This window comes from Pongo abelii, chromosome 7 (assembly GCF_028885655.2).
Source record: "Pongo abelii isolate AG06213 chromosome 7, NHGRI_mPonAbe1-v2.0_pri, whole genome shotgun sequence".
Classification (NCBI taxonomy): domain Eukaryota; kingdom Metazoa; phylum Chordata; class Mammalia; order Primates; family Hominidae; genus Pongo; species Pongo abelii.
Genome location: NC_071992.2, coordinates 94233746 through 94258907, shown reverse-complemented (window position 1 = coordinate 94258907; position 25162 = coordinate 94233746). Strand labels below are relative to the sequence as shown.

Below are 25162 nucleotides of genomic sequence, written 5' to 3'. Positions count from 1 at the left end.
CTCATGTCAAATTGTAATCCCCAGTGTTGGAGGTGGGACCTGGTGGGAGTTGATTGGATCATGGGAGTGGATTTCCCCTTTGGTACTGTCCTTGCAATAATGAGTTAGTTCTGAGATCTGGTCGTTTGAAAGTGTGTAGCCCTACCCCCAGCTCTTGCTTCCTCCTCCTCTGGCCATGTGAAATGCTCACTCCCTCTTTGCCTCGCATCATGACTGAAAGCTTCCTGAGGCCTCCCCAGAAGCAGAAGCCACTATGCTTCCTGTGGAGCCTACAGAACCATGAGCCAATTAAAACTGTTTTTTAATATATATGAATTACCCAGTCTCAGATATTTCTTTACAGCAGTGTGAGAATGGACCAATACATCTACTGTATTACTATTCAATAGTACAGAACTTATTCTTTCCACCTAACTGTATTTTTATACCCCTCAACCAGCTTCTCTTCATCCTCTCTCTCTCCTTTCCTTCTCAGCCTTTGGTCATAACCATACCACTCTTTACCTCAATGAGATACACTTTTTTAGTTCTCACATATAAGTAAGAACATGCAATATTTGTCTTTCTGTGCCTAGCTTATTTTACTTAACATAAAGACCTCCAGTTCCATCCATGTTGTCATAAATGACATAATTTTATTCTTTTTTATGGCTGAATGGTATTTCATTTTGAATATATACAACATTTTCCTTATCCAGTCCCCTGTTGATGGACACACAGGTTGATTCTATATCTTAGTTATTATGAACAGTGAGTGCTGTAAAAAACATGAGATTAGCGCTCTTTGATATTCTGGTTTCCTTTCTTTTGGATATATACTTAGCAGTGGAATTCCTGGATTATATTGTAGTTCTATTCTTAGTTTTTTGAGAAACATCCACAATATTTTCCCTTAATGGCTGTACTGATTTACATTCCCACCAACAGTGCATGGACATTCCTTTTTTGGTATCTTCACCAGCACTTGTTATTTTTTTGTCTTTTTGGTAATAGCCATTGTAATTTTGGTGAGATAAAATCTCATTATAGTTTTGATTTGCATTACCCTGATGATTAATTACATTGAGCATTTCTGCATAAGCCTGTTTGCCACGTGTATGTCTTCTTTTAAGAGAGTCTACTCAGGTCTTTTGCCCATTTGTTTAGCTGGATTATTTGATTTTTTTGCTATTGAGTTGTTTCAGTTACTTATATATTCTGGCAATTAATCTTTTTTCAGATGGATAGTTTGCCAATATTTTCTCACATTCTGTAATTTATCTCTTTACTTTGTTGATTGTTTTCTTTATGGTACAGAAGCTCTTTAGCTTGATGTAATCCAATTTGCCTATTTTTGCTTTTGTTGTCTATGCTTTTGAAGTCTTACTCAAATATTCTACAAAGCTATAATAACCAAAACAGCATGGTGCTGCCATAAATACAAACACATAGGCCAGTGGAACAGAATGGAGAATCCAGAAATAAATCCACACAATTACAGACAACCCATTTTCAACAAAGGTACCAACATACATTGAGGAAAGGACAGTCTCTTTAATAAACAGTTGTGCAAAAACTGGATATCTATATTCAGAAAAATGAAACTAGATCCCCATATTTCACTATGTGTAAAAAGTAGCTCAAAATGGTTTAAAGATTTAAATATGAGACCTGGAACTATAAAATTACTGAAAGAAAGCATTGAGGAAATGTTTTCCCCAATGACCTCAAGGATATTAGTCTGGGAAAATTTTTTGTTGACTTTTTTATAGTGATAAAATGTACATAATATAAAATTCAGCATTTAACCATTTTTAAGTGTACAGTTCACTGGCATTAAGTACATTCATATTGTTGAACCATCATCACCATCCATCTCCAGAACCTTTTTTATCTTCCCAAACTGAAACTCCAAGCCCATTAGCTACTAACTCCTCATTTCCCCATACCCTGAACCCCTGGAAGCCACCATTCTACTTTCTGTTTCTATGATTTTTTTTTTTTTTTTTTTTTGAGACAACGTCTTGCTCTGTCACCCAGGCTGGAATGCAGTGGCTTGATCTCGGCTCACTGCAACCTCTGCCTCCCAGACTCAAGCTATTTTCCTGCCTCAGCCTCCTGAGTAGCTGGGATTACAGGCACATGCCACCACACCCGGCTAATTTTTGTGTTTTTAGTAGAGACGGGGTTTCACCATGTTGGCCAGGCTGGTCTTGAACTCCTGACCTCAAGTGAACCGCCCACCTCGGCCTCCCAAAGTGCTGGGATTACAGGCATGAGCCACTTCGCATGGCCTGTTTCTATGAATTTGACTACTCTAGATCCCCCATGGAAGTAGAATCATACAGTCTTTGTCTTTTTGTGACTGGCTTATTTTACTCATCACAATGTTTTTAAGATTCATCCATCTTGTAGCATGTGTCAGAATTTCCTTCCTTTTGGCCTGGCGCAGTGGCTCATGCCTGTGATCCCAGCTCTTTGGGAGGGTGAGGCGGGTGGATCATTTGAGGCCAGGAGCTCCAGATCAGCCTTGTCAACATGGCGAAACCCTGTCTCTACCAAAAATACAAAAAATTAGCTGGGAGTGGTGGTGCACACCTGTACTCCCAGGTATACAAGAGGCTGAAGCAGACAAATTGCTTGAACCCAGGAGGTGGAGGTTGCAGTGAGCCAAGATTGCACCACTGCACCCCAGCCTGGGTAACACAGTGAGACACTGTTTCAAAAAAAAAAATTCCTTTCTTTTTAGAAAGCTGAATAGTACCCCACTGTATTTATATGCCATATTTTGTTTATTCATTCATCAATCCATGGACACTTGGGTTGCTTCCACCATTTGGCTATTGTGAATAATGCTGTTATGAACATGGGTGTTCAGATATTTCTTTGAGTGCCTGCTTTCAATTCTTTTGAGTATATACCTACACATGGAATTGCTAAATCATGTGGCAATTCTATTTTTAATTTTGTGAGAACCACTATGCTATTTTCTATAATGGCTGCATCATTTTACATTCCCACCAACAGTGCACAAGGGTTCCAATTTCTCCATATCCTTGTCTACAGTTGTTTTCTTTGTTGTTTGTTTTGTTTGTTTTGTTTGTTTTTTGATAATGCTATTCTACTGGGGGTAAGGTGGAACACGTTGTGGTTTTGATTTACATTTCCCTAATAATTTGTGATATTGAGCATCTTTTTATATACAAATTAGCTGTTTGTGTGTCTTCTGTGAAGAAATGTGTACTCAAATACTTTGACCATTTTTGAACCACATAGTTTGTTTTTTGTTGTTGAGATATGGAAGTTCTTTATATATTCTGAATATTAATTATTTATCACATATATGAATTATAAATACTGTCTCTCATTCTGTGAGTTTCCTTTTCACTCTTTTGATAGTGCACAAAAGTTTTAAATTTTGATATAGTCAAATTATCTAGTTTTTCTTTTGTTGCCTGTGCTTTTTGTGTCATATCTAAGAAATCATTGTCCAGTCCAATGTCATAAAGATTTTCTCCTACGTTTTCTTCTAAGAGTTTTATGAATTTTAGCTCTTACATTAGGTCTTTGAACTATTTTGAGTTAATTTTCAGTATGGCACAAAGTAAGGGTTTAACCTTGTTGTTTTGCATGTGGATATGCAGCTTTCCTAACAACGTTGGTTGAAAAAACTGCCCTTTCCCCCTTGAATGGTCTTAGTATTCTTGCTGAAAATTATTTGACCATATGTGTGAGGGTTTCTTTCTGGGCACTCTATTCAATTATAATGTTCTATGGGTCTGTCTTTATGCCAAAACCCCACTGTTTTGATTATTATAGATTTGTCATAAGTTATGAAACCATGGGGTGTGAGACTTTCAACTTTGTTCCTCTTTATCTAGACTGTTTTGGCTATTTAGGGTGCCTTCAGATTCCATATAAATATTAAAATGGATTTTTCTATTTCTGCAAAAACAAAAAAAAACCCCTACAGCATTAGTATTTTATTGTAATTGCCTTGAATCTGTAAGTCACTTTGGGTGTTGTTGCCATGTTAACAATATTTATTCTTCCAGTCTTCATGATAAGTTTCTACAAGAGGTTTTCTTTAATGTTTTTTTCAGCAATCTCATAGTTTTCAGTGTACAAATCTTTTGCCTTTGTGGTTAATTGTATTTTTAATTATTTTATTCTTTTTATGCTATAATAAATGAAATTGTTTTCTTAATCTCCTTTTTGGATTGTTCACTGTTAACATAGAAATGCCAGTGATTTCGTATGTTGATTTTGTATCCTACAAGTTTGCTAAATTTGTTAATTAATTCTAACAGTGTGTGTGTGTGTGTGTGTGTGTGTGATATATATATATATATCTTTAGCAATTTCTACATATAAGACTATGTCATCTGCAAATAATTTCAGTTCTTCCTCCCCAATTTGGATATATTTATTTATTTTCCTTGCCCAATTCTCTGACTATAACTTCCAGTAGTATGTTGAATAGAAGTGACATGATGGGCATCCTTACCTTTTTTCTGATTTTAAAGGGAAAGTTTTCAGTCTCTCACCACAGAATATGTTAGTCACTGTAGGTTTTTTATATATGGTCTTTATTACGTTTTCTTTGTTACAGAGATTTAAGAATTCAGGTGTGAAATAATTCCAAAAGGATACTTGATTTTTTTTTTTTGGTTCCGCTAAATAGAAACCTGAGATACCAGCTGGCCCGTACAGTGTGTCATTAAGAGAACTGGCATAAATTATAATGGCTGGGATAACCAAACCTGATTTCCAAGGATTGAGCAGGAAAGTATAAGAGGAAAACTCAGGTGCCTGGCATACCTCTTCTACTGCCATAATTAGTAGAAGAGTTTGACCATATATCATTGCTATATTCATGAAAGACCAATAAGGGCACAGATTCCTCAGGAATGAAAAATTAGGCTACCAAATAAGACAAAGAACCTCGTCAATCAAGGTGCCAGCCTAAGGTACAGGAAAAATGAGTAGAGTACTACCATGAAGAAAGTTATAAATAAGCTAGCTTACTTAGGGCTAGAAATAATTACTGAGAGAAATGAAAACCATAGCCTCTACTTGTGTTTACTAGCTTATTCTAATGTATAACTAGTTTCGTCTCTGTTCTTCACTCATCTTCTACTATTTTATTAGAGTGCACTGGCAGGCAGCATTACATTTTCACATGGTTTATAATTTGTGGTATATCAAGATGAGATCTTGCCCAGATTAGGAGGCAAGGATATTCCTGTGTAGATGCTGGTCTTGGAGAACAGATTTAGGGATCATAATCCCTGGGAGTGGCATTGGGTGTAAGGTGGGAAAACTCTTACTTGAGAACAGAGAATGGCTGCAGATATACCCAAGATTATAGCATAATAGTGGGATTTTTCCTACTGTACAAGAATTGATGACTGAGCCTAAAGCTGAAGAGAATGATACAGTAAGTATTTCATATTATAAAAATAGTTGAATGCTGCTCTTCCATTATGAATTCTCGACAGACAACAGAACTAACACTTCAATCCACAACCATCATCCTAATCCCTCCTTTCTACTCCTGCCCTGCCAATCACCACCACTATCCTGATTTGTAGTATATCAAGATGAGACCTTACTCAGATAAAGAGGCAAAGATATTCTGTGTAGATGTTGGTCTTGGATAATAGATTTAGAGACCATCGTCTCTGGAGGTGGCATTGGGTGCAAAGTGGGAAAGCTCTTACTTGAAAACAGAGAATGGCTGCAGGTATATATGAGATTATAGTGTGATAGTATATTGACTGGTCAAAGGTATATAGATAGTATACAGACTGAGCAAGAAGGGAAAAAGAGAATAAGAGTTATCAGGTAAGAAGTTATTCTCTCCTCTCCCTGAAGCCAAATGTGGGTTGGAGTAGAGATGATGAGGGTTGGATCCAAGAGAAAGAATCTGGACAAATATAGACAGGAAAAACTCAGTTTATATTTAGATTACATTCCATTAAATGAATTTCACCGTTCAAGAAATATTTGCTTAGCTCTTACCCAGGCACTGTACTTATTCCTGAGGATAACAATGAAAAACATAGAAACATAGAAAATGGAAGAGACAGACCAGTAAATAAAAATAATTGTAACACAGCATGAGAAAGGTCATGTGCAGGGCATCAGGAAGCACAGAAGAAAATTATACAATACCTACCCTTCTAAATCAGGACAGAGAAGGCTTCCAAGAGGTGTTATTCAAATACGCCTTGAAGAACAAAAACTCAATTGTCAGTCAGGAAGAGAAATAACCATTCTAGGAAAAAGAGAATGGAGGTGGAAGTTGGATTGTGTGTTTGGAGAGCCTTTCCTTTTTATCTAAAGAATTTGATTTTTTTTTTTTCTGAAGGAATACTAGAGAATTTAAACAGAATAATAACATGGTGCTATATAATTTTAAATAGGTCACTCTAGCAACAAGTTTCTCAACTTCCCCGAGCTTCTTTGTTATGTATAAAATGGGAATAATAATGTTTATCTCAGAGAGTCACTAAAAAGATAAAATATAATCACCTATAAACTAATTTGCCTGCAGTCTCACTTGCACTGACTAGGTCTTCACAGAATGTTAGCGTTCTCCCCATCACTTTTTCTTGTTTTTGATAGCAACACGTAGAACAGAAAAATGGACATCACACTAGCTAAACAGATGTGTATTTTAATATCAGAAATAGGTATATGATAATGTATTTATTTTCTGTTTCTTTGAGAGCTTCGCTTAAAGAAAAATAAGCTAAAATAAGCTCTCTCCATTACATACCTTTTTTTTTTTTTTTTTTTTGACAGAGTCTCTGTCACCCAGGCTGTAGTGCAGTGGCGCGATCTCAGCTCCCTGCAAGCTCCGCCTCCCAGGTTCACGCCATTCTCCTGCCTCAGCCTCCCGAGTAGCTGGGAGTACAGGCACCCGCCACCACGCCCAGCTAATTTTTTTGTATTTTTAGTAGAGACGGGGTTAGCCAGGATGGTCTCCATCTCCTGACCTTGTGATTCGGCCGCCTCAGCCTCCCAAAGTGCTGGGATTACAGGCATGAGCCACCGCACCTGGCCCAAATACAACCTTGTTTTAACCATAAAGGACATTTGTAAACTATGCCACAGTTTTAATTTATTACACAGAATTGTGATTTCCTGTATATGTGTTGATATGGTTTGGCTGTGTCTCCACCCAAATTTCATCTTGAATTGTAATACCCATAATTCCTATACTCCCCACGTGTCAAGGGAGAGACCACGTGGAGGTAATTGAATCATGGGGGCAGTTTCCCCCATGCTGTTCTCGTGATAGTGAGTGAGTTCTCACGAGATCTGACGGTTTTGTAAGTGTTTGGCAAGTTCCTCATTTGGTCATCCTCCTTCCTGCCTCCTTGTGAAGAAGGTATCTGCCTCCCCTTTGCCTTCCACCGTGATTAAGTTTCCTGAGTCCTCCCCAGCCACATGGAACTGTGAATCAATTAAACCACTTCCCTTTATAAATTACCTGGTTTCAAGCAGTTCGTTATAGCAGTGTGGAAACGGATTCTTCTTTAAGAATCTGTCAAAGACAGAGTTGAGGGTTTTTTTTTTTCTTATCTAATAATTTTTACTAAACCCACCAAACTGAAAATGTTTTCATCCAGAAATTGGAAAAGCAGAAAAATTTATGAACTTTACCCACAAAATACAGTACCTAGGGTGGAGAAGAAAGGTAGCACAAGGAACTATATCTGCCTTGGTAATCAGTACCCCCTGAAATATGGAGAAAATCCTGTTAATTTTTCTCATTGTAAAGAAGCATCTACTCCATAGGAGCTTCATAAATGTAGAAGCAGATGTAGCAGAAATTTTAGAACTACATTCTGCAAAAGAGTAGCAGCTCCATGAAGATATTCAGCACTTAAAATGTGGCTAATATAACCTAGAAAGTAGAATTTTTTTAATTGAGAAATGGAAATTGTATATATTTACAGTGTACAACATGTTGTTTAAAAAGGTGTATACATTGTAGAAGAGGCTAAATAGAGCTTATTAACATATGCATTATCTCACATATTTATCATTTTTGGGGGGGAAGACTTAAAATCTACTCAGATATTAATTTTCAAGAATATAATACATTGTAATTAATTGTAGTCACCATTTTCTCCAATAGACCTCTTGAACTTACTCTGTCTGTCTAACTGAAATATTAAATCCTCTGATGAACATCTCTGGCTTTGTATCAGGGTAATGCTGGCCTTGTAAAAGGAGTTTGGAAATACTCCCTACTCTTAATTTTTTAAAGATTTTTAGAAGGATTGGTATTGGTTCTTCTCTACATGTTCAGTAGAAATCAGCAGTTAGGCCATCAAGTCCTGGGCTTTTGTTTCATGGAAGGCATAATTACAGATTCAATCTCCTTATTCTTTGTTGGGCTACTCAAATTTTCTATTTCTTCATTTTATTTATTTATTTATTTATTTATTTTGAGATGGAGTTTCACTCTGTCGCCCAGCCTGAAGTGCAGTCGTGCGATCTTGGCTCACTGCAACCTCCACCCCCCGAATTCGAGCGATTCTCCTTTCTCCTGCCTCAGCCTCCCGAATAGCTGAGATTATAGGCACCCGCCACCAGGCCTGGCTAATTTTTTTTTACTTTTAGTAGAGACGTGGTTTCACCATGTTGGCCAGGCTGGTCTTGTACTCCTGACTTCAGGTGATCCACCCACCTCAGCCTCCCAAAGTGCTGGGATTATAGACGTGAGCCACCATGCCCGGCCATTATTTATTTCTCATTGGAGATGTTCATCAAAGGGGTGCCAGCTCCCCTCCCCAGCCCCTGGTAACCACCCTTCTACTATCTTCCATGAGTTCAACTTGTTAATGTTCCGTTTATAAATGAGACCATGTGGTATTTGTTTTTTGTGCTTGGTTTATTTCACTTCACATAATGTCTTCCAGATTCATCCATGTTGTTGCAAATGGCATGATTTCTTCCTTTTTTAAGGGTGAGTAGTATTTTCTTGAATATATGTACCACATTTTCTTTGTCCATTTATTCACTTATGAACATTTAGGTTGATTTTATATTTTGTCTATGTGAATAATATTGCAGTGAATATAAGAGTGCAGGTATTTATTTGACACTGATTTTATTTCCTTTGGCTATATGATCAATTGTAGAATTGCTGGATTGTATGGTAGTTCTGTTTTTGATTTTTCGAGAAACCTCCATACTGTTTTTCATAATGACTAGTTTACATTCCCATCAACAATGTGTGAAGGTTCCCTTTTCTACACATTCCCTCCAACATTTGATATCTTTTGTCTTTTTGATAACAGCCATTCTAATGGTGATGAGATGCTATGTCTCTGTGGTTTTACTTTGCATTTCTGTGATGATTAGTGATTTTGAGCATTTTTCTATGTAACTGTTGGCCATTTGTGTATCTTCTTTGGAGAACTGTCTCTTCAGATCCTGTGCCCATTTGTTTGCCCACTATTGAGTTGTTCAAGTTCCTTACATATGTTGAATATTAACCCCTTATCAGATGTATTATATGTTTTGCAAATATTTCCTCCCATTCCACAGGTTGTCTCTTTATACTGTTGATTGTTTTGCTGGGCTGTGCAGAAGCTTTATAATTTGATATAATTCCATTTTTCTACTTTTACTTTTGTTGTCTGTGCTCTCAGCTTTATATCCAAAATATCATTGCCTAGAACAATGTCATGGAGTTTTTCTCATATATTTTCTTACAGTAGTTTTATGTTTTAAGTCTTATATTTAAGCCTTGGATTCATTTTGAGTTAAGTTTGTATATGGTGTGAGATAAGGGTCAAATTTCATTCCTGTGCATGTGGCTATCCAATTGTCCCAACATCACTAATTGAAGAGGCTCTTTTTTTTCCCATTATGTATTCCTGGAAACTTTTTTAAAAAAAACAATTAACCATAAATGTAAGGATTTATTTCTGTGATCTGTAATTTGTTTCGTTGATCTATGTGTCTGTTTTTATGACAGTTTGATATTTTGGCAACAATAGCTTTGTATAATAGTATATTTTGAAGTCAGGTAGTGAAAGGCTTCCAGCTTTGTTCTTTTTACTCAAGATTGTTTTGGTCATTTGGGTTGTTTTTTTGTTTTCATGGAAAGTTTAAGATTGATTTTTTCCATTTATGTGAAATAATATCACTGGAATTTTGATAGGCATTGCTTTAGGTACGATGGACATTTTAAGAATATTAATTATTTCAATTCATGAGTGTGGTGCGTCTTTCCATTTATTTGTGTCCTCTTTAATTTATTTAGTCAATGCCTTATAATTTTCAGCATACAGGTCTTTCAGCTCCTTGGTTAAACTTATTCTTAAGTTTTTTTTTTTTTCTTTTGGTAGCATTTGTGTATAAGGTTGGGGATTGTTTTCTGCATTTCTTTTTATAAACAGTTCATTGTGAGGTTATAGAAATGCCACTTAATTTGTATGTTGAATTCATATCCTGCAACTTACTGAATTTGTTTATGGATCCTAACAGTTTTTTGGAGGAGTTGTTAAGGTTTTCTATATATAAGGTCATATTGTCTGCAAACAAGGATAATTTAACTTCTTTCTTGCCAATATAAATACCTTTTATTTCTTTCTCATGCCTAATTGCTCTAGCTAGGTCTTCCAGCACTATGTCAAGTAGAAGAAATGAGAGTGGGCATCTTTGTCTTGTTCTCATCTCACAGGAGAAGCTTTCATCTTTTCACTGTTGAGTATAATGTTAGCTTTTGGCTTGTCATGTATGACCATTATTTTATATTCCTTCCACATTTAATTTGTTGAGATTTGTCATATGCTTTGTCTGCATCTGTTGAGTTGATCACACGGTTTTTGTCTTCATTCTGTTAATGTAATGTACCACATTTATAGATTTGCATATGTTGAATTATCCTTCCATCTTTGGGACAAATCCTGCTTAATTATGGTGAATAATCCTTTTAAAATGTTGTTGAATTCAGCATGCTAAGTACTTTCTTGAGGATTTTTATATCTATGTTCATTAGGGATATTAGCCTGTGGTTTTCTTTTCTTGTAATGTCTTTGTCTGGCCTTGTTATCAGGGTAATGCTGGCCTTGTAAATGGACTTTGGAAATACCCCCTGCTCTTAATTTTTTTTGAAGGACTTTAGAAAAATTAGTATTAGTTCTTCTGTAAATGTTCTGCAGATATCAGCAATTAGGCCATCAGGTCCTGAGCTTTTCTTTGATGGAAGCCATAATTACTTATTCAATCTCCATATTTTTTGTTGGGATGTTCAGATTTTCTGTTTCTTCATGATTCAGTCTTGCTAGGTTCTACATGTAGCAATTTCTTCATTTCTTCATGTTATGTAATTTTTGACAGAGTTGTTCAGGGAGTAGATTTTTAATTTTATTTAATTTAAATTTTAAAACTAATATCTTATTGTTATTAGAAAAATGTTAAGTATATTAGGGAATGCCTTAGGTATATAAATCTTTTTTGACTGTAAATTTTATTCAATCTAAATACAAATAAAATATTTCCAATAAAATTTAACCTTCAAAATTAAATGTGCTATAAGTGTAATATGTACAAGATTGCAAAGTAAAATGATGTGAAATTTTGTATTTTGTACAAATTTTGTATATGAAATTTTGATTACATGTAGAAATGATACCATTTTGGATATAGTCATTCAGTATAACATATTTTAAATTAATGTTACCTGCTTCTTTTGGCTTTTTAAAGGGTGGCTACTATAAAATTTTAAACTACATATGTGGCTTGCCTTATATATTCATTGGACATGCTTCTATAGCAATATCACATCAAAATAGATAATTTGGGAGGTGAGAAAAGCAAAGTTCAAAGAAGTTAAGCGCTTTTCCAAGATCACACACCTAGTCACAGTCACAACCAGGTTCTAGAGCTTGTGACTTCCAGTTCAGATTTCCTAGAAAATAAAACACCTTGATGGTCAGCTGTGTAATGCTGTGCTATATCAGAGTGGAGAAAGTTTCAGCAATAACTCTGTATTGATGTTGCTGCATTTTTTATTTTTATATATACTGAAAGAGTAATTGTCAGATCAGCCATCAATTTTATGCTGTAATAGTGTTTAATTTTAATCTCAAACGGAATCAAACCATGCACAAATTTGTTCTTGTTACACAAATTTGGGCTAGCTCAACAGAAATTTGTGAAAATTTTCTTTGCCCGAATAAGCAAGTCTCTATTTCTTTTCTTTACTAAAGAAGAAAAGAGCTTTAATTAATTCTTTCTTCCTTTCTTCTGAGGAGTAATTGCAATTGCTTTGTGTCAGCTTCCTGTTATTGCCATTGCATAATAGCCTTAAAAGAAAAGTCTTATAATCTCCAGAATGACTCATCGGTATAAAATGACCAACTCTTTCATTTATAAGATGCTGTAAAAATATACTTTTCCCTAAATGCTCATATTTCCACTCCAGGTAACATCAAATTTGTCCCAAGAATACATATAGAGGCGCTCTATTAGTTTTCTAATTTGCAAGGTTTCTTTCATCTTCCACTTTCCTCTCTCTCTTTTCTGCTCTCCACCCACTAAATGAAATATAGTTGAGTCCATACTTCAAGGGCTGCTGAATGCTGCAATTAGGAAAGCTCAATGCTTGAAACTCCTTTCATAATACTTAGATCTAATAATGCTTAAGAAAAGCATGAGGGAATAAGGAGATGAAGATTTCTCTATAGAGAGGCTTTTTCTGAAAAAAACCTGAGTGAAAACCAGAAGCTTCAGAGTAGCAATTTAAATCTTGGCTACAGTGACGATAGTTCTAATACTAAATACAAATTTTTAATAAGACAAATACATGTACTCATACAAAATATTTTTGTTAGAGATCAAGTTGACAACTTATACAAATTTTTGCACCCTGAGATCTATAAATGTTTCCTCCTGACATAGTAGGTGTGGCAGGGACATTTAATGGTTGCTGAATTAACATCCATGAGCTTTCTCACATTTCCTAGCTCCTTGCAGTTATGGGAGGTTACATGGCTGGTTCTGTCCAATAGGCTATAAATGGAAATGTATGTGTTAATTCCAGGCCATGTCTTGCAAAACTGGAAGGTTGTTGTGATGTTTTGGGTTGAGTATGTTAACTAAGCTAGGACTATGTTTTGAAGAATTTCCTTTATTTTATAATTCTGAGTTAGAGTTAGCAACAAATTCACATAAGGTTTAAAAGTCAGAAGTAAATTGTTGCCATCTCTTTTTGAAGATCTTTGTGATTAGATGCAGTGAAAGATTTATCGGGGGGAGGGTGGGGCCTGTGGGTTTCAGCTTGTCCTCACACTTCATCCTCCACATCTATCTCTCCTTCTTGACTGCTGGGATCAATGGTAAACCCAGGTCCACCGCCAAGTGTAGAGGCAGCAGCCTTCCACACGATTCTCCAGCAGAAGAATCCAGTGGTTTCTGTGAGAAGAAACAGTTGAAGCAGTTTAAGCAGGTCTAGGATTGGCCAGTTTGAATAACTTCAGCAGGTTCTAGGTTGTAGAAGCTGTCTCCAGCTCCTGGAGTGATTTGGGTAGGGGAATGGTGGCCCACAGTGTAAGATCCTGATAAAGCAGGCAGGGAGAGTGGTGGGCTCCAGCAAAGGAGCTGTTTACCATCTCCAGGAGCTGGCTAGCTCTGAAAGGGACAGGCTCTCCAGGGTCAGCAAGGCCCCAGATGTCAAAACATCAGAAACACATGATTAATAATCCCAGATAGAGAAGCTCTACAGCAGGCATAGTCAACACAAACTTGGAGAGAAACCCTTCATTCCATCCAGAATGCAGGACACATGGAACCAAAGCAAATCATATAAATAAAAAATTAAATAAGAAAAATCTTTATAATATGAACTATCTCTCTGACTCCCAGTCTCAATACCCAAAGATTTCATAAACTATAATTAAAAACATATATTTCATTTGTTTTACATATTCTTATATAGGTATACTTTTCCTATATAACTATCTTGTTTACCTGAAACTATTTTTTGAGATCTTTGCACATCAGCTAATATACATTATATACATACATTATATACATATATACTGTGTGTGTATGTAGGACTGAATAACTCTTGGCAAATATGTATGACCATTTATGTAAGATAAATTCTTAGAATTGCAATTACTGAGTAAACGGATGATGTCCACACATTAAATTTTGATAGATAATGCTAGTCTGACCCCTTTCAAAGAACACAAACTAATTTACAATTTATTCAATATTGCTAAGAGTACTCTTATTTCTCTAGATCCCTGAAAGCCTTGAAAGTCAGAGCCTAAGAGGGCAAAACCGTCTAAGTAGATAACACCCTGGATGATCTGCGTAAAGTTAACACAGACCCCTTTACCAAACCCTTACATAATTAAACGAGATTAAGCTTTGAAATCTGAGTGACAAAGTTTTGGACCAATAAAAGCACATATTCACTTCATACAATGTATAGTAAAAATCAGGGATCTTGCCATCTTCAAAAGACAGCATTGTCAAAAAATATGTTAATTTAAAGCAGATTTGAAAAAATATGAATAATGCTTATAAATGGCTTCTGAGAGAAATTGGGCTCTACAGGAAAGATGATTGTGACTTTCTTCTGCTTGTCTTTCCACAGTTCTGTATAGGGAACAGAATATTCTTCTGTATGCCTAATTTACTTTTACATCTTTGGTTTACTGAATAGTAAATTATATAATTGACAAGAATAAATGGAAACATTTTAAATAATTTTAGTTTGCCAAAAGAAATAAAAACATGACACTAAATAAAAGAAAGAAAAACATGACACTAAAATTCACACTGTTGGCATGGTTGGCAAATGGAAAACATCTTTAAAACTAATTCTTTGTTAACTTTTTATTGCCTAATCCCTCACTTTTGTTTAGATTTTCTAGAGTAAGTATGATGTTTCTGGGACTGAAAAATTACTTTCCATAGCAGATGATTCACTGGAGGTTACCTTCTTCCAGCTCTTTCCCTTAGACACACAAATTCTTTTTACTTCAATGTGGACTTTTTTTCGTGGTGGGAGAGGGGGGATACACTAAGCTGATCTCTTAAAATAAACAGTATCTACTTATCTCCAGCTCCTTGGGTGCCCCTTGCCCTGTAAGATCAGATGATTGAGTCTCAACCAAAGCATAACCAAGAATTATTTCAGGGCCAAAAGTACACCTTTTCCAAGGATTTGGAGGCTAACAGTGACAATCAGGCAGAAGACATTTCTCTACAGCCTGACCTTGTGATGCCAAAGAAGAGGATGAAAAAGGAGGTGCTCAAATGTATTTGAAAGTGGAGACTGACTTTTTCAGGCAGGCTTTAGTTTGCCCCTCTTAAAATATGTGTATAATACAGGCTTATTTTTTTTCCAGTTTAGCAGCCTCGTGGTCAAGTGGGGAGTAGCATAACTTTTTCATCCTATAAAATGGGCAAATATGAGACAGAGAAAGAGCAGATTATTTTTGTCTCACTTTAGCAAGTCATGTTACTCTTGAAAACTTTAGGAGAAAGGGAGAACTTACATATTACAATACGTCTTGTGCTCATAAAAAATCTACAGAATTGACATTTCAGAAACTTCTATGCTAAAATAACATAATCACAGTGGGTTTGAGAAGGAAAAAAATGATGCCTTAGAAAATATATATTTCTTTCTAGAGAGATCTACTTTCTAAAAATGATTCTTTGAAAAAATGTTGTCTGACCAATATCTCATATGTCTCAAAACTATTATTATGTATATGGTTTTCAGGAAATTGATAAATGTTCACAAGAGCTTATAATCCAAAGAACCTTGGGCTGCATGTAAGGAGATATGAATTCTACCTCTACATATAACACTGTGCACATTTGACCAGACATATCTTTTATAAAACTTATCAGTTTACTAAGAGAAAGAAACACTTGCTCTATTTTTGCTCAAAAATTTATCCCTAGTCCCTAGCACATAATAAGTGCTTAATATACATTAGCTGAATGACATAAAAATTAGCTAATTATACTTTCCTAATTTGGAAAAACATATTTTTATTTTTTAAAAGTAAAAACTTCTATTAAAAATGTACAGGCAGTAGAACAGTAAAAACAAAAAGTTCAACTCAACAGCACCATCCATCAAATAGACATAATTAACATATACAGACTACTTCATCCAACAACAGAATATATACTCATCTCAAGTTCCCACAGAACATTCACCAAGATAAACCACATCCTGAGCTAGAAGACGCATCTTAATAAGTTTAAAATAATAAAATTATACATCTTATCTCAGACTACAATAGATTTAAAGTAAAAATCAATGACAGAAAGATAGCCGAAAAAAATCCCCCAATACTTGGAGAATAAAGGATGCATTTCTAAATAACACATGAGTTAAAATGAAAGCTCAAGAAAAATTTTAAGTATTTTGCATTTGGTGAAAATAAAAATACAACTTATCTAAATGTGTGGATGCAGCAAAAGAAGTGCTCACAGGGAAATTTATGGTGTTTATTGCATATATTAGAAAAGATATCTAAAAACCATGCCTCCACTTTAGGAAACTAGAAAAAGAAGAGCCAACTACATTGAAAGTAGAAGAAAATAAAAAAGTAAGAAGTAGGAATAAAATAACTGATAAAAATTAGAGCAGAAATTAATGAAATAGATTAGACAGGAAGTCAATTGAGATTGAGACAGGAAGTCAATAAAGAAAATAAATAAAATCCAAAGTTTACTCTTTGAAAAGATAAATGAGATTGATAAGTCTGTAACCAGGCTAAGAAAAAAATGAGAGAAAACACAAATTACTAATATATAAATGAAAGAAGGCACATTACTACAGAGGCCATGGACATTAAAAGAATAATAAAGAAATACCATGAACAACTCTGTACCCACAAATTTGATAACCTAGATGAAATGGACCAATTCCTTTAAAGACACAATGTGTCAAACTCATATAAGAGGAAACAGACAATCTGAATAGGCTTATGTATAGTAAAGTAATTGAATCAATAGTTAATAACCTTCCAAAACATAAAACACCAGGCACAGATAGGTACATTGATGAATTCTGCCAAACATTTAATGAATAAATTATACCAATTCTCTACAATGCATTTCAGAAGATGGAAGTGGAGAGAATACTTCCTAACTCGCCATGTGAGACCAGCATTACCCTAATACAAAAACAAAAACATTACAAGAAATAAAGGTAACAGATCAATATCTCTCATGAATATAGATGTAAAAATTCTTAACGAAGTATTAGTAAATTGAATCTAACAATATATAAAAAGAATTATACAACCTGACCAAGTTGGATTTATCCCAGATATGCAAGGCTGATTCAACATTTGAAAATTAATTGATATAATACATTACATCAACAGGTTAAAGAAGGAATATCATATTATCATATAAATAGACATAGAAAAAGTATTTGACAAAATCCAACACCTATTCATGATAAAATCTCACAGAAACTAGGAATAGATGAAACTGTCCTCAGCTTGATAGAGAACACCTACTAAAAACCTACAGCTAACATCATACTTAATGGTGAGAAATTGGAAGCTTAAGGAACAAAGCAAGGATGTCCCCTCCCACTACTCCTTTTAACATCGTATTGGAAGTCCTATCTAATGCAATAAGACAAGAAACAAATATTAAAACTATATAGGTTAAGAAGGGAGAACTAAAACTGTTTTTGTTTGCTGATGACAAGATTATCTGCGTAGAAAATCTGAAAGGCAAAAAACAAAAACTGAAACTGATAAGCAATTGTGGCAGGTTTGAGAGATATAAGGTTAATATAAAAAAGTCAATCTCTTTCTTATTTACCAAGAATCAACAAGTGAAACTTGAAATTAAAAACACATTACCATGTACATTACCATCCCCCAAAATGAAATACTTAGGTATACATCGTAACAAAATATGTATAAGGTCTGAATATAGAAAGCTGCAAAATCTTGATTAAAAAATCAGAGAAGAACTAAATAAATGAGGAGAATATTCCATATTCATGGATAGGAAGACTCAATATTGTCAAAATGTAGGCTCTTCTCAAACTGATCTATAGATTCAATGCAACCCCAATCAAAATCTAGGCAAATTATTTTGTGGATATTGATGAACTGATTTTAAAGTTTACATGGAGAGGCAAAAGACCAAGAATAACCAATTTAATATGGAAGGAGAAAAACAATGTTGGAAGACTGACACTATCAATTTTAAGACTTAATAAAGGTATCGTACTCCAAACACTGTGGTATTGACAAAAAAATAGTCAATAGAGCAGAATAGAAAGCTCAGAAATAGACTCACACAAATACAATAAAATCATCTTTGACAAAGATGAAAAGGCAATACAATGGAGAAAAGATAGCCTTTACAATAAATCATGCTGGGATAACTGGACAGTCACATGAAAAAAAAATCCAAGATTGCACCAAGATTGCACCACCTGTAGCCTGAGTGACAGAGGAAGACTCCATCTCGAAAAAAAAAATTTCTAAAATATACAAGGAACTCTTAAAACACAGCAATAGATATGGAGCCAGCTTAGAAAGGCAAAAGCTGGAAGAAAAACACAAAAATATTGCAATGTTTATCTGTGTGATAGAATCATGGGCAATACTAATTTTATTCTTTATAATATTTTCTGTATTTTCAAATGATTCTACAATTACCATATTAATAAACTATTAATTAGCACATTTAAAAATGAGGCAAGGTAGGGTGGCTCAATTCTGTAATCCCAGTACTTTGGGAGGCTGAGACAGAAGGATTTCTCAAGGCCAGCAGTTCGAGATCAGCCTGGGCAATATAGTGAGACTCAATTTCTACAAAAATTTAATTTAATTTAATTTTAAAAATAAAATGAAAATAAACAACCTGATTAAAAACAGAAGACCAGAACAGACACCTGACAAATAGCACATGACAATGGTAAATAAACACATAAAAAAGATATTCAACATTGTGTGTCATTAGGGAATTAAAGATTGAAACAATGGGATATCACTACACACATATTAGAGCGGCAAAAGTCCAAAACAGTTACCACCAAGTGCTGACAAGATTGGGGAGCAGCAGGAACTTTCATTCATTGCTGGTGGAGATGAAAAATGGTATAGTCATTTTGGAAGACACTTTGACCGCTTCTTAAAGAGCTAAACATACTCTTACATGACACAGCAATTGCACTCTACAATATTTATCCAAAGGAATTGAAAACTTATATCCACCTCAAAATCTGTACATGAGCATTTACAGCAGCTTTTTTCATAATTGCCCAAGCTTGGACACAACCAAGATATCCTTTAGTAGATTAATGGAAAAATAAATGGTGGTACATCCAGAGAATGGAATATTATTCAGCTATAAAATAAAATAAACCATCCAGCAATGAAAATACATTGAAGAATTTTAAATGGATATTGCCAAGCAAAGGAAGCCAAACTGAAAAGTCTACATACTATTTTGTACTAAAGATATGACATTCTGGAAAGGGTAAAACTATGATGGCAGTAAAAAAAATCAGTGGTTATCAGGAGATGGGTGAGAGAGGGATGAATAGGCAGAGTACAGAGGATTTTTTAGGGCAGTGAACTGTTCTGTATGATACTAAAATGATAGATACATGTCCATATATATTTGGGAAAACCCGTAGAATGTAAACCAAAAGTAAACCACAATGTAAGCTATAGACTTTGGGTGATAATGATGTGTCATGGTAGTTTTATCTATTGTAACAAAATGACCACTCTGGTGTAGGATATTGATAATGGAGGAAGTTCTGCATCTGTAGGTGCAGAAGGTCTATGGGAACTCTCTGTACTTTTTGCTATGAATCTAAAACTTCTCTAAAAGTATTAATTCTATTGAAATTTTTAAAAATAAAGAAAACTGTGGAAAGGATAATGTGCCAAATAATCAAACTTCAGCATATTTATTCTTACCTTAAGCAGAGAGACTTATGAAGCTCAGAGAAAGTTAAAGCATCAAGAAGCAACAAGAAGGGACACTAGACAAATCAAAATTCAACAGTATTTGAATCTATCTCAGAGTGATGTATTTATATCATTGGGCCTGGCCTGGTCAAGTCAGCAAGAAAGGCTTTCCTTTCTGAATGGGGTGCGATGGTTTGAAATGTTTGTGTTCCTCCAAAATTCATGTTGATATGGTTTGGCTGTGTCCCCATCCAAATCTCACTGAGCTGTAACAGTCCCCACATGTTAAGGGTGGGGCCAGGTGCAGATAATTGAATCATGGGGGTAGTTTCCTCCATACTGTTCTTATGGATAGTGAATAAGTCTCATGAGATCTGATGGTTTTATAAATGTGACTTCCCCTGCACAAGCTCTCTTGCCTGCCACCATGTAAGACCTCTCTTTGCTCTTCCTTTGTCTTCAACCATGATTGTGAGGCCTCCCAAGCCATGTGGAACTGTGAGTCCATTAAACCTTTTTCCTTTATAAACTACCCAGTCTTGGGTATGTCTTCATTAGCAGTGTGAGAACAGACTAATACACATGTTGAAATTTAATTCCCAATGCAACAGTATTAAGAGGTGGGGCGTCTTAATTAGGTGATTAGGCCACAAGGGCTCCATCCTCATGGATGGAATATGTCTTAATAAAAACACTTGAGGGAGCAAGTTTGCTCCTTCAACTCTTCTACCACATGCAGACACAGTGTTTGTCCCTTCTGCCTTGTCAGGACACAGCAAGAGGTGCCATGTTTGAATAAGAAAGCTTTCATCAGCCATCACATCTGATGGTTTCTTGATCTTGGACTTCTCAGCCTCTAGAATGATAAGAAATAAATGCCTATTATTATAAATTACTCAGTTTAAGGTATTTTGTTACAGCAGCAGGAACAGACTGAGACACGGGGCTTTGAATGAGTAGTATTTACTGCAGTGAAACTTTCTCAAGATACCATTGATAACCAAACTCTCTTCTTCTGATTGGCACATTCTTTCTTTAACTCTTGGCGGTTATTTTGATATTTATGCTAGTGTATTATTTTAATCTAAATTTCAGAGGCCAGCCTCAACTGAGCCAATCATTTTTAATCAGGGGTCTACAATTTTTTTTGTAAACAACTAGAAACTTAATATTTTTGGCTTTGCAGAAAATAGGTCTGTGTCACACCCAACTTTGCCTTTGTAGCATGAAAACAGCTAGTGACAATAGTAAATGAATGAACATGGCTGTGTTACAATATATCCTTATTTCTATAAACACGTCAGTCCTGTTTGACCCAAAGGTTGTAGTTTGCCAAACCCTGATCTATACAGCAAACACTGAGCTGGAAAAACTTTTCCAGAGAGTATGGCTACTTGTGGAATAACTTATTATTAACAATCCCAATTAATTTTTTCCCTTTTCAAGGGAAGACAATAATATTTAGCTCTAAAATTTTATTACATTTAAAATTCCTTACTCTTAATAGGTAGCTCATTTTATATCTAAAATTCGTCTTTTGTTTTGTGTAAATCAAAGTATATTTTAAAAATACTACTAAAGCTCATTACTAAAAAGTACATTGGTGTGAATACCCATTAAATGAAGAGCATCCTCTCTAACTAGAATCTGTACCCATCCACTCTTCCTTCCTTCCTCCTATAGTTGAACTGTCAGTGCTCTGTAGGCCAATCCCTCTGCTGAACTCCTGAACCCACCTCTCCTGCCTGCTCAAGAACATGGATCTGGAAATTATTTGCTTTTATCTACTAGTTTTCTTTATTTGACCTTCTCTACTGAATAATTTCTACCAGAATATAACATGATACTTCCCTTGTAGTTAAAAAATAATAATCTTTTGATCTCTCTTTCCAAAATTGCTACTGTTCGTTTCTCTGATCCCCTTCACAATAAAATACTCCTTCAAAGAATTGTCTGTATGTCTGCAATTTCTCCAATTCCTTTCTATTCCTAAAACTATTTTCGTCGAGTTTACCAATAATTCTCATGGTGTTAAATGCATGGTTGATTAGAGTTTTGCAAACTGCACTTCTATGCTTTGACCCAGAAATCAGTTATGACCATAGAACAGTTGCCAGAACTGTTGATATGTTCCTAACTCATTAAGTTTGCTGAGAAATGAAGGGTAACAAACACGGTGTTTGGTGAGCATTACTATCTCTGGCCTAATATCTTACCATAATATTTATTTTGCTGTATTCTAACAACTAGACATGATGAGCCCTGCACCCTGTTAAGGCCTCTTTAGAGCCTGAGACACATTGTGTAATTTATGATGCCAAGAATTCAATCCAAATTTCAGTATGAATTAGTTTCAAAATAAGAACAAACCAAAACAAACAGTGGCTGTATGACAAATTAACCAGTGCAGCACTAATGGTATAGTCCTGGACATTTTTTTTTTTAATTTAACCATAAGCATCATGTTTTTTAAATGGCAATAATGGCATTCAGCAATAATACTATAAATATGCATTAATTATTGAATACCTGCAATGTTTCAACCACTTTATGTACATTGTTTCATTTAACATTATTTAGCAGTGATTCATAAAATAGGTATAATTATCTTCCTATCCTTAATATAGTCTAAAAACTGAAACAAAACAAAATGTCTCGCCTTTCAAGTTGTGAATTAGCCAACAAGCTAGATTTTCAAAGCAAGGCGTTTCTAATACTCCACTTGCCCCTTAGGCAAGATTAGTTCAACAACTTTCCGCAATTAAATTTTGCATATTTTACAATTTCCTCCCCTGTCATAAACCCATCTTTCAAGACCTCCTACTCAACTTGAATTTTCTAATCCCTGTTGAAATGTAACCATGCTTCTTCCCTAGGGTACAGCTTCCTGGAGTTAAGCAGGAAAGATAATACCTCTGCTCTCCATCCGTTCCTAAAGGCTTCATGTGGTCTACAGCCTTTTCAAATTTCTTTACTACACCTGGAAATCCTACAGGAGGTACACCATAGTGCCACCTGGTGTCCAGCATTTTCCTTCTTTTCTGCTTCAACTTTCAGCAGAGATACCTGCTCTCAAGCCTCTAGGGCACACTGAAAGAAAGATGGGAATGGCCTTGATCTGATATGTTGGAGAAAGTGTTATCTTCCCCTAAAAATTCCACTTTAAAGATACAAAAAGTGGATAGATGTCCTCTAACATGCCTTACTAGGTTCCAGCAATGGCCAAATTTCTCAAAAAGACCTCCCTTCCTGAGCTCTGTACTCTTGTTTCTCTAATCTCCCTCCCTTGATTTCCAACCATTGCTGCCTAAGCATTATTCTGTTCTGCCTAACTCCTTTATGCAGATGACCTGATACTGGTTTCTCTTTGGCCTTTGGATACCTCCTTGGAAGAACTCTTGTTTTAATCATTGCAACCTTCTGACAAGCCTCATCCTCCCCAAACATATCCTGGCCCTGAGAATACTAAAACAAGTCTTTTTTTTTTTTTTCTTTTTATTATTATTATTATTATTATTACACTTTAGGCTCTATGGTACATGTGCGCAACGTGCAGGTAAGTTACATATGTATGCATGTGCCATGCTGGTGCGCTGCACCCACCAACTCGTCATCTAGCATTAGGTATATCTCCCAATGCTATCCCTCCCCCCTCCCCCCACCCCACAACAGTCCCCGAAGTGTGATGTTCCCCTTCCTGTGTCCATGTGTTCTCATTGTTCAATTCACAAGTCTTGATTCAGTCTGTCATGCTGGCTTCTCTTTGTCCAATCTTTGGTTGTTGAAAACCAGAGATGATAGGGGGAGGGAATTCTACACAAAGCTACAGGTACATGAAGCAAAGCTGTGAATGCTGCTGCTTTCTCCCAGGCTGACCCCACAGTCATCATTCCTTCCAGAAGTGTGGCTGAAAATTGGTGGCTCACAGATTACATCCAGGCCAAAGATTTTGTTGGTAGTAGTGCCATTTTGTTGTTGTTGTTGTTGTGCTTTTTTCTTTAGTTAGATATTTTAAGATTGTGAACTTGAATTTTTTAAATGGAAAATACACTTTCCAATGTGTGTTCTTCACCACCTTAATATATTTTACCATTTGGTTTTGTCTATCTTGTTCTAAACCTACTAGGTCTTTGCTGCTGAACTCAGCAGTGCCATCTTGTGCTCGCAAGGTCCTAGAGAGATACTAGTGGAACTGAGCTTTAGTGCCTTGTCCTGTATTGTAGCCTCTCTCAAATATGAGAATATGAGAACCAGATTGGAGGGACGATCTTGATACAACACTTTCAGTTACTCACATTAACCCCAGCAATCTTCTTTGAACCTTTCAAAGGTGTATTCTCCATTCCTCTTCATATCTCTTTACCATCATTCTCTATTTCTTCCTTCACACTGGTTCTCTGGAGAGAAGTTTCTTCTTCTCATTGTCAGGTTTAACACCTACCTTATCTTATGTTTTTATATCATCATCTTCTTATGGAAATTGATCTTGCTCTTCAGTCATTCCATCCCCAATGGCTACTTCCTTTCTGCTTATAGTAAATTCTGATCTCTAGTTTTAAAATACAATTTCTCTTCAAATATTTAACCCCTTAAGTGACTATCCCATTGCATTTCCTTATTTACCCCAAAACAATTTGAAAGAATAGTTTTATTCTCAACTTGAACTCGTCACTATTTTTTTTTAGTAATTTATGTATTAGAAGCTGACTTTTGCTATCACTCTTCTTCTAAATTGGATTCTCAGTGATCATCAAGGACTTCAGCAAGAAAAATCCAGCAGATTTTGCTCAAAAATGATTGCCTCTTTGCAACTTGCGATACTGCTTATAGCAGCTTTCTTCTTGAAAGTCTTCCTTCCAGTGCTGTGTTATTGTAATATCCAGTTTTATTTTTTGCTCTGATCATTTCTGGCCTTCTTCTCTGGCTCACTTTTGAACTCCCTAAATATAAAAAATCCTATAAAACTTTGTCCTCAACTCTTTTATCCTCTCTTACTACCCACCCCCCTAGTATTTTAATAATCTCATTCCAACCGTTGCAATTTTTGAAATTGCCCTATATGAGTTGTGGCCAATTCACTAAAGTAAGAGTATAAAATATGTCAAATAAGGCCTGGAAGAAAATTTTTTTATTATTCAGAGGTCATATGTTTGCAGCATAGAAAATCCAAGTGACTTTAGAGATGAACTATTAAACTAAGAGAGTTCAGTAATATTGCT

The 25162-nt window shown here is 35.4% G+C and overlaps 2 long non-coding RNA genes across 3 annotated transcripts in view; one reads left to right on the top strand and one right to left on the bottom strand.

Annotated features, from left to right (window-relative positions):
• Positions 1-6141: 6141 nt before the first annotated feature.
• The window catches only part of LOC129061057 (uncharacterized), a 184388-nt gene continuing 165367 nt past the window's right edge, over positions 6142-25162 (bottom strand). The window contains exon 8 of one of the 2 annotated variants that reach the window (XR_008528037.2): positions 6142-6259. This is a non-coding gene — a long non-coding RNA (uncharacterized LOC129061057). Of the gene's footprint in view, positions 6260-20517; positions 20800-25162 lie in introns of those variants that run through there. The other variant, XR_008528034.2, reaches the window with a different exon arrangement.
• The window catches only part of LOC129061058 (uncharacterized), a 29831-nt gene continuing 11812 nt past the window's right edge, over positions 7144-25162 (top strand). Inside the window, exons 1-2 of the long non-coding RNA XR_008528040.2 lie at positions 7144-7378; positions 8919-8965. This is a non-coding gene — a long non-coding RNA (uncharacterized LOC129061058). The remainder of the gene's footprint in view (positions 7379-8918; positions 8966-25162) is intronic.